The 8,867-nt window shown below is 39.5% G+C and overlaps 1 pseudogene; it reads left to right on the top strand.

The window, feature by feature from the left end:
• On the top strand, positions 2,199-8,658 carry LOC104767814 (annotated as a pseudogene).

Below are 8,867 nucleotides of genomic sequence, written 5' to 3'. Positions count from 1 at the left end.
CCCCCCCCCCCCAGCCAGCAAAAGTTCTGATCCTCCCGATCTAAACCAAAAGGGAAATCCAAAATTGAAGAACTCCCATCAGTCTTCGAGATCCGAATTGGACAAAGTTGCACATGAGGTCAGATCAATTGGTGACAGCTTGTCCAGTGGGAAGGTTATTAAAGGGTGGGGACCAGGGTTTGAGGAACGCCTGGCGCACCAATAACCTACTGGTGGATTTGGATGAATAGTTTCTGTACACAGTGAGGGGTTAGGATCGATGCCCTGCAGGGCCAGCTTGGGGTCCGTTGGGGCGGCTAGCGGTGGGCTAGTGGGGTCTGCAGGACGGGTTGTCATACGCTTATCAGATGTGAGTTTCTACATGATACTCCATGTGAATGCATTTATTTCAATACTTGTTAAAATGTTTTTGTCGCTGAATTAGTAATTAGAAATTCTTAACAAATTTTTTTATTTTTTAGTTCTTAACATCTTTACGAGAGATATAGTACAATCTTAGTAAAAAAATGACTAAAATTTTTACAATTAAGTGGGTTAGTGATGTTATTATTGGTGATCATCATGTGGTGGGATTGAGACTTTAAGGAAAAATCAAACAAAAAAGATGATCTTTTATGATTTTTTTCATGAGAAAAGATACACTAACTTCAATACTAGAAAACATGAAATTGTCAATTGCAAGTTGCGACTTAAAACACTGTCACTAAATTTAGCAACTGAATTGCGATTGTGTTTGCTACTCAATGTCTACTAAAATAAAACAGTCTCTTAATAGCCGCTAATTTGAAACTGATTCATAATGTTGCAGTGTAGTCGCCAAATTGCGACTTATTTGGCCACCACTTTGACAGTCGCCAAATATTGCGACTAAATAGCTCTTTAGTGAAAGGTTTATTTAATTTGGGCCTTAACCAAAATTTGGGCCTTGACAATTCGACAAAAACCCAAATCTCATTCTTCTTCTTCCCCGGGAAAACCTTAATCCTTCACTCCTTCTAAATCGTTTCTTCTTCTTCTTTTGTTTATTCCTCAAAAAAACCTAGATCGCAATTGCTCTCAATCGACAAACCATAGTCCCTCTTTGTATCTTTCTCGTTGATGGCTAGAGTAAAGTAAAGAGGAGGAGGAAGAAAAACCCCCTCAAATCAAACTATTCAAACCTCACAAACGGTGAATCGAAGACCCGCTAATCTTGCCAGCCAGTATGCCTTCACGCCGGCGAACCCAAATAACCTAGACACCGATTCCTAGGGAATTCCTGTCCCAATCTTCCAGCCTACAGCGAGACCTACTTACAGGGACTATCTACCTCCGACAAATCTTTTCTAGAACTCGAGAGGAGTTTTCCTGGAGGATCCCCTTCCAGCGTAGCTCCTATAAGGTTTCCTTTTCCTCAACTTCTTGCCTCTACGATGAATCCACCATCAGTCTCCTCAACCATCAGTCTCAAATCATCCTCGACAGTCTCCTCAAGTCTCAAATCACCCTCGATGGTCTCCTCAACCTCTAGTCTCAAATCATCCTCGAACCGCTCCTCAAACTCAAGCAGGCTCTGCATCGCATCACAGTGCGCAAAACTCACATGTGGAAGAAGAAGACGAAGCTGATTCTGAGGATGACGGTTTAAGGCAATCAAATCTCCCAGCTGATGTACTCGCTTCTTTACATGACATGCTTGTCCAGCCTGGTAGTGAGTTATATACCATTGTCCTCTCTCCCAGATGAGAGCCTGGAGCCACTAGGTAATAATTGATTTGGTATTGGAGTGATTAGAATTTTAGTATTGGATTGATTAGAATTTTTAGTATTGGATTAGAATTGATTTGTTTTTAGTATTGATTTCTTTGTGTTTTATATTGATTGGTCTTTCGATTTGTTTGTGTTTGAAGGTTTGGTAAGGATAAGTCAAAACTAACTCGAAAGATTACATAAATGTTTACAAACAATTTTGATGGACCATATTACATTTGGGGTTGTGTTTCTAATGAAAGAAGAGAAAGATACTTCTTGGAATTTGCGGTAAACTTCTACTCCTTTCAATTTGACTTCTGTATTTATTGTTTTTGTTTTTTTTTGTTTTTAGATCACTAACACTAGTCTCCCTTCTTCTTTTGTAGAAAACACACACTTGGGATCTCTCACTAACCGGTGTGGTTCAAGAAAAGTTCTATACCATTTGTCAGCGCCGTATGAAAGACATGGTTTCCAAGGTAGCAGGTCATCGAGATCAAGTGAAACCGACTTGGATTGAGGGTACTCTTTGGAAAGAAATGTGTGACTATTGGGACACAGAAGAAGCCATAGCAAAGAGAGCAACCACTTCACCAGCTCGAATGTCTGACCGTAATGTTCTTGGTCCTCACAAGCATGTATCAGGGCCGAAGTCTACTTACAAATAGAACAAGAGATGGTGCGTTACATCATGACCTATTCATTGTTTAAACTTTTTGATAATAAGGTACATCATATGGTGTTGTTCCTCACCTTTTCATTGTCTAACATTTCAGGAAGTAGAATTGGGAAGACTGCCAACGTTTCCTGAAGTTTTCGTCAGGACTCATTGTAACGCCCCCAAACCAACCTACAGTCATACAAACTGCGGACCGGCCCGGAGAGGCTATGAAGAGGTCATCCGCCTGCGATCCGGCCGAGGTTCCACCAACGAATTAGGTTCCTCAGCCAGTTCACTGGCCTCTGCCTATATGCTACGTACGTCCCTTAGACTTTTCAACCCTTGGTACGCACTCGGCATTGTGCTGGCGCATACTAGACCATGTACCGTTTCCACTTGTCCGAAAATATATGAAATACTCGTATTATTATTCAAGTATAATTTTACAATTCAAAACAAGAATACATAAGTAAAATAGTTTTATCCATTTCGAAGAAAACATGTTAAAGGAAACATAGGATTTTGCAACACAGCATAAAAACATAATATTCGGTTTCCTAGCTGCCCAAGTCTTCCCACTTAGTCTTCCCTGCAAGACAAAAACATTATGGAAAGGAATGAGTAATCTAAGTTTATTCAGTGAGTTGGGTAACCCTCTAACATGCATTCTCCCCATCCAACTACCCCCAAACAAACAAACAATCAAACACGCAATGCGGAAGCGTTAAACAAGCAGCAATCAACACACAAGAATACGCTAGACACAATCAAGCAGACTTGACTCATCTAGACCTCAATTCTACCTTGGCATCCACGCCACTTCAACCATACCAACCAAACAACATCCTAGGGTCCTTCAATCATATGTCTCGTTCCCAAACACACATTTCGCGTTGATACCACAAAGGCAACTAACCAGACTCACCATCACATCCTCCACATTGTTACCACCAAGGTTGGTGATTCTTTTTAAGGAGGCTGGGGAAGAGGGAAGAACCGGTATAGGTTCTTTATGTTAGGTTTTGATCGGTCTAATTTGAAATCGGGTTTAAATAAGGTTTAGTCCAGTTAATAAGATTAATTAGTTGGTTAAGCAATTATTAAACCAATAGTAAACCACATTAACCCAGATTCATGGGGCAATAGATGACATTTGATATTTTGAGGGGGAAATGACAATAAAACTATTAATTCGGGTGGAAATAGGTCTAAAACTATCGATTTGAGGAGACACAAAACTAGATTAAAGTTCTGTGTAGATCTGATACAATGTTATAGTTACGAGGGGGAAATAGCATGTTCTTCCTCATGCAGCAGTTTGGGCTAGTATCTAGCTAGACACCGAATTGTCTCTTATGTGAGATCCCTCTGGATTAGCTCACTGGATATCCACAACACACATCGGGAACAGAGATCAACTTCTAGCTACGAACCGAAACATTTAATTTGCGGACTAGCTAGGACAAGTACTTAAATTCTAACTCTAACGACACAAAGAATTAAGTACCTCGACACACCCAAATAATTCAAGCAAGATACCAAGCAACACAAGCAAGCAAATCAAGCAAGAATAACACACAAATCTTAAGAAGCAAGAATGCAATTATGCAACTTAAGAACTCCTACTCATGCATGCAAGCACTAATTATGCACCCAAACAATGCCATTTAAATCCCAAGTTTCAAATTCTCATCCCCTATACTTGGGATAATTCTCACAATTTTATTTCATGCATCATTGGCCCTTAACTCCATTTTTATGCAATAAAAGTGCATTAAAATTTCTAACAAAATTTTCTCTCATCATGTAAACATTTGTCTCCACATTTTTGCATATGCATGAGGCTCTTCCGTCCTGATAATTCTCGCATGACTGAAAAAAATAACCCTCCAATGAACTGATCATCCATCAAATCCATTTAAGTTAAATTCCTCAATTTCGGCATGCATACGGCGCTTTCCATCCCAAAGATTCTCGCATTGCCTCATAAAAATAACCCATCTCATAGACCGATCTTTCATCGAGTCAACAAGGGTGCAAACTCCTCAAAGTTTGCATGAAAAAATAATCTATCATGCATTACACCCCCATGTCCAAATTCTTAAGCAAGAAAAATTCTTGCTAATTTTCCACCGATCAAACTACTCCCATCTCTGCAGATTATGAATGCAAAGAGTCTTTCACTCTTGCAGCCAAAAAAATAAAATTCCCCAAGACTTCATGCACTTCTCCACAAGAATGCATGCAAGTCATCTTAAAGCTTAGTTTATCTACATGCAATCTATCGAAATCTACATGCAACAAACAACGAGCTACATGCAACAAGCAAGGTACGATGCAAGAGCTAGAGAGCTAATGCATCATCCCAAAAAAAAAAAACCGCAACTCACAGTTTTTAGAAGAACTTGGCCGTATTGATCTTCACCACACCACCGCCAATCTGACAGCACCTCCTCTTCCTCCTTTGCCTCTAACTTGAACCACCCTTCTCTTCTTTCTCCTCTTGATTGGAAAATTTCATGATTTTTCTCTCAAGGAATCACTAGAAAATTTGGTAGAGTTTTGGTGCTTTGAGAGGTTTTGTCGAAAATGAAGGCAATGAGGCTGTATTTATAGCTCCTTTGGTCGAACTCTTGGGCTAAGCATGTGGCAAAATTGGTGTGATACGTGTCTTCTCTCTCGCATGCATTGGACAAGTGTTGGCGGAGAACTTCTCTCACGCGCGTGTGTATCTCAAGCGCTGGACAAAAGAGACTTAATCCTTCGACATGTGGCATTCACAGCTCATGGCCGGACCTTTCCGCTTCCTCCTTGTCCCGAGCACGTCCCTTTTGCATCCCAATTACACTTACGTACTTGTCCTTGGTACATGGTCCCCTGTCCATGTCAGGCCCACCCATACCTTACGTACGGTGTCCTTGTCCGTGACAAATAAACTTTTCACCATTCCGTTCGTACGTTCCACTCATGCCTGGTACGTACCGTGACCTTCCCATCAATGCTCCCGTGGTACATTGCCATTCAGTTGGTACACGGCCATTCCGTTTTATGTTTCATCCCACGTCTTTCTTAACAAGTCTCTCAGTCGTTTCTCAAGATTTTTCTTTCTCCATCTTTCCGAGTTCTTTTATCGCGTTTTTCTTGTCCAGTCTGTACCGCTTGGTGCGGGTCACTACACTCATACCAAAAAAGATGGTACTTTTGTCGATAAGAAAGCGCAAGTAGTTCATGAGGCATATAAGAAAAAATGGGAAGCTAAGTTGGCTGCTCTGGATAATGACGAGTCTTCTAATGGTACTTCATGTCGATCAGAACTATCTCAAGAGGAGGTAATTTGCTTCTTTCTAATAAGGTATTAAGTTTTTCAATGTTAAGTAAATATGTTAACTTTTTCTCTCTGTTTTGTTTATGCAATCTACTTTCCTAAACGATAGAGGAACATACTTTGGAGTTGGAAGCCTAGGGAGTTACATCAACGGGAAGTGGATGTTCCCTGGAAGCTCTTCTTCTTTACAAGCCTGCAACAACAGCTTGAAGAAGCTAACCGTAAAATAGAGCAACAAGCAGCTCTACAAGCAAAGCGTGAAGTAGAGGCTTCACGGGTTGCAGCTTAGGCTTTGCGGGTTGCAGCTGAGCAACAAGCAGAGATCAAACACTTGGTGTTGATGAAGAAGTATTTTAGCGCAACTGACCCAAACTTTCTCGCCTTCCTCAACTCTCAAACCAATGACCCCGACCCTCCTGATGTTCAAATTTAGGTTCCTTCACTATACCTCCTTCCCTCATGAACTTAAAAACTTTTGTAATGGTTGTACTTGTACTCTTGACCTTGGTGTGATTTGTTTGGTATGTTTTCTAGAACTTATGTATGTTGAAACTTATGCCTTTGTTTAATTTCATGTTTGTTATGTTTTTGTTATAGTTTTGATAATCAGTTTTGTTATTACAAAAACAAATAATTCAATTTAACCGGATTTTTTTTAAAAAGCAGTATAAATCGATAATTAAACAGTCGTAAAACAATCACCAAAACGGACACAAATCAGTAACCAAAACAGTCGCAAATGAGTAACAAAACCAGTCGCTCAGGCGTCACAATTCAGTCGCAACTGTTAGTGACTGTTTGGCGAGTGAAAAGAGACCAATATTATCAGTCGCCAATTAGTAGATTCTTAACGACTCTTTCGCGACTGATTATTTTAGCGGCGCTCTGTTTAGCGACTACGTAAACCAGTCGCCAATCAATCGTTACTAACTAGTTTGCGACTGTGTAGTGATTGTTTTTGTAGTCGGTAATTCCATATTTTCTTGTAGTGCTTTAATTTTGGTATATATTGAGTTGCTATCACTCATTAGTTTCTTTGTTAATGTGTTATGGTGGAGGCTTTTGATTTCTATCATCCACATTATTTTGGTATTGAGTTACACATTAACTACTCTGTAGTCTTTAAATAAATTAAAATGATGGTCAATATCAATATGTTAGGTAGGAACAAAATGGCTTTGATGTTAATAAATCCGGTAAAAGAAAAAAAAACAAAGCCGTTTTACAAAAGAAGCTATTTGCTCATTCTACATTCAATGTATTAAAACGCAGGAGTAAACAGAACATCACTGCAAGGAGGAAGCTTGGTTTCTTTTCATGTGGAAATGGCAATCTGATAGATGACTGTTGGCGTTGTGACCCTAACTGGTACAAAAAACGTAAACACCTAGCTGACTGTGGGATAGGGTTTGGAAGTAAAGCTATCGATGGTCGTGATGGACGTTACTATGTGGTCACTGACCCCAGTGATGAGGACCTTGTGGATCCAAAGCTAGGAACTTTACGCTACGCAGTGATCCAGGTTGAGCCATTGTGGATTATCTTTAAAAGAGACATGGTGATAAGGTTGAAAGAAGAGCTGATCATGAACAGTATGAAAACCATTGATGCTCGTGGTGCCAACGTCCACATCGCCAATGGTGCTTGCATAACAATCCAGAATATAACCAACGTTATCATTCATGGCTTGCACATTCACGATTGCAAGATAACTGGTAACACAAGTGTCATAACCTCGCCAAGTCACTACGAACTGAGGGATATGGCTGATGGTGATGGTATAAATATATTTGGGTCAAGTCATATCTGGATCGACCACAATTCTCTCTCTAAATGTGCTGATGGTCTTGTTGATGTTGTCTCGGGTTCCACTGCCATTACCATTTCCAATAACCATTTCACTCACCACAATGAGGTTAATCAAACAGCTAAAATCCCTTCTCCTATTATTACAAAACTCTGTTTTCTTGATCATGACATTGTTGGGGCAGGTGATGTTGCTAGGCCACGCTGATTCGTACACACGAGACAAGCTGATGCAAGTTACCATTGCGTACAACCATTTTGGAGAGGGGCTCAAACAAAGAATGCCAAGGTAAAGATCTACAATGTCACATTGTGTTTAATTAGGCATATTACTTGCAGTACAAGTTAAGAAAGACTTTGAGTATATTCATGCAGGTGCAGGCATGGGTATTTCCATGTGGTTAACAACGATTACACACACTGGGAAATGTATGCCATTGGAGGAAGTGCAAACCAGTGGCGGAGCCAGAAAATCTATCCACCAGGTCATATTTTTTTTAAGCAAAAATAGTTGGGCTCAATATTTCATACCGAAAGCCTTAAACTTAAAGCCTTTTTGTGTTTTAATATTTCACGTGGGTCAATTATAATATTGCACAAAATTTCATCTGGGTCAATTGTATTATTGCATAAGGGTCAATTTTTTTTTTTCATAAAAATTTCACTAATTTTTAGAATTTCATCAGGGTCAATTGACCCTGGTAATGCGTCACTGGCTCCGCCACTGGTGCAAACCCAACTATAATCAGTCAAGGCAATAGATATGCTGCTCCTCAAAACCGCTTCGCCAAGGAGGTTCAACTCTTCCGTGTTTATGCTTGCTTATAAACAGAGAAAATTGATCTTTAATTAATTCCAAAGATTGAAAATTGGACAGGTAACAAAAAGAGTAGGCACAGAAGAAAATGAGTGGAAGAAGTGGAACTGGAGATCAGAAAATGACCTTCTAGTGAATGGAGCGTTTTTCACACCATCAGGGGATGGAGCATCAGCAAAAAAAAGCACATGACCTAAGCTTACCAGGTAGACCAGCCTCAATGATGGACTCAATCACTGCTACTGCAGGTGCTCTTGGTTGCCGCAGAGTAACATATCACTCTTTCAAACCATTAGTAGATTAAGTATACAAAAAAAAACCTAACGCCTTTCACACATTTAATATACAAAATGTTCTCATAATTTTTAAAATATTAAATTCAAATGAATTTATTATAGACTAATTTAATACAAAAAAGGATGGTATGACATTTGAGAGTCTATTTAATTTGTTATCAAAACACATATAAAAGAATTTTACTTATGTTTTGTTTATATTTTACATGTGTTTTACTTTTCTTTTTTGTT

Source organism: Camelina sativa, chromosome 19 (genome assembly GCF_000633955.1).
Source record: "Camelina sativa cultivar DH55 chromosome 19, Cs, whole genome shotgun sequence".
NCBI lineage: Eukaryota > Viridiplantae > Streptophyta > Magnoliopsida > Brassicales > Brassicaceae > Camelina > Camelina sativa.
The sequence above is the reverse complement of the archived record's forward strand: the minus strand, read 5'-3'. Positions and strand labels throughout refer to the sequence as shown.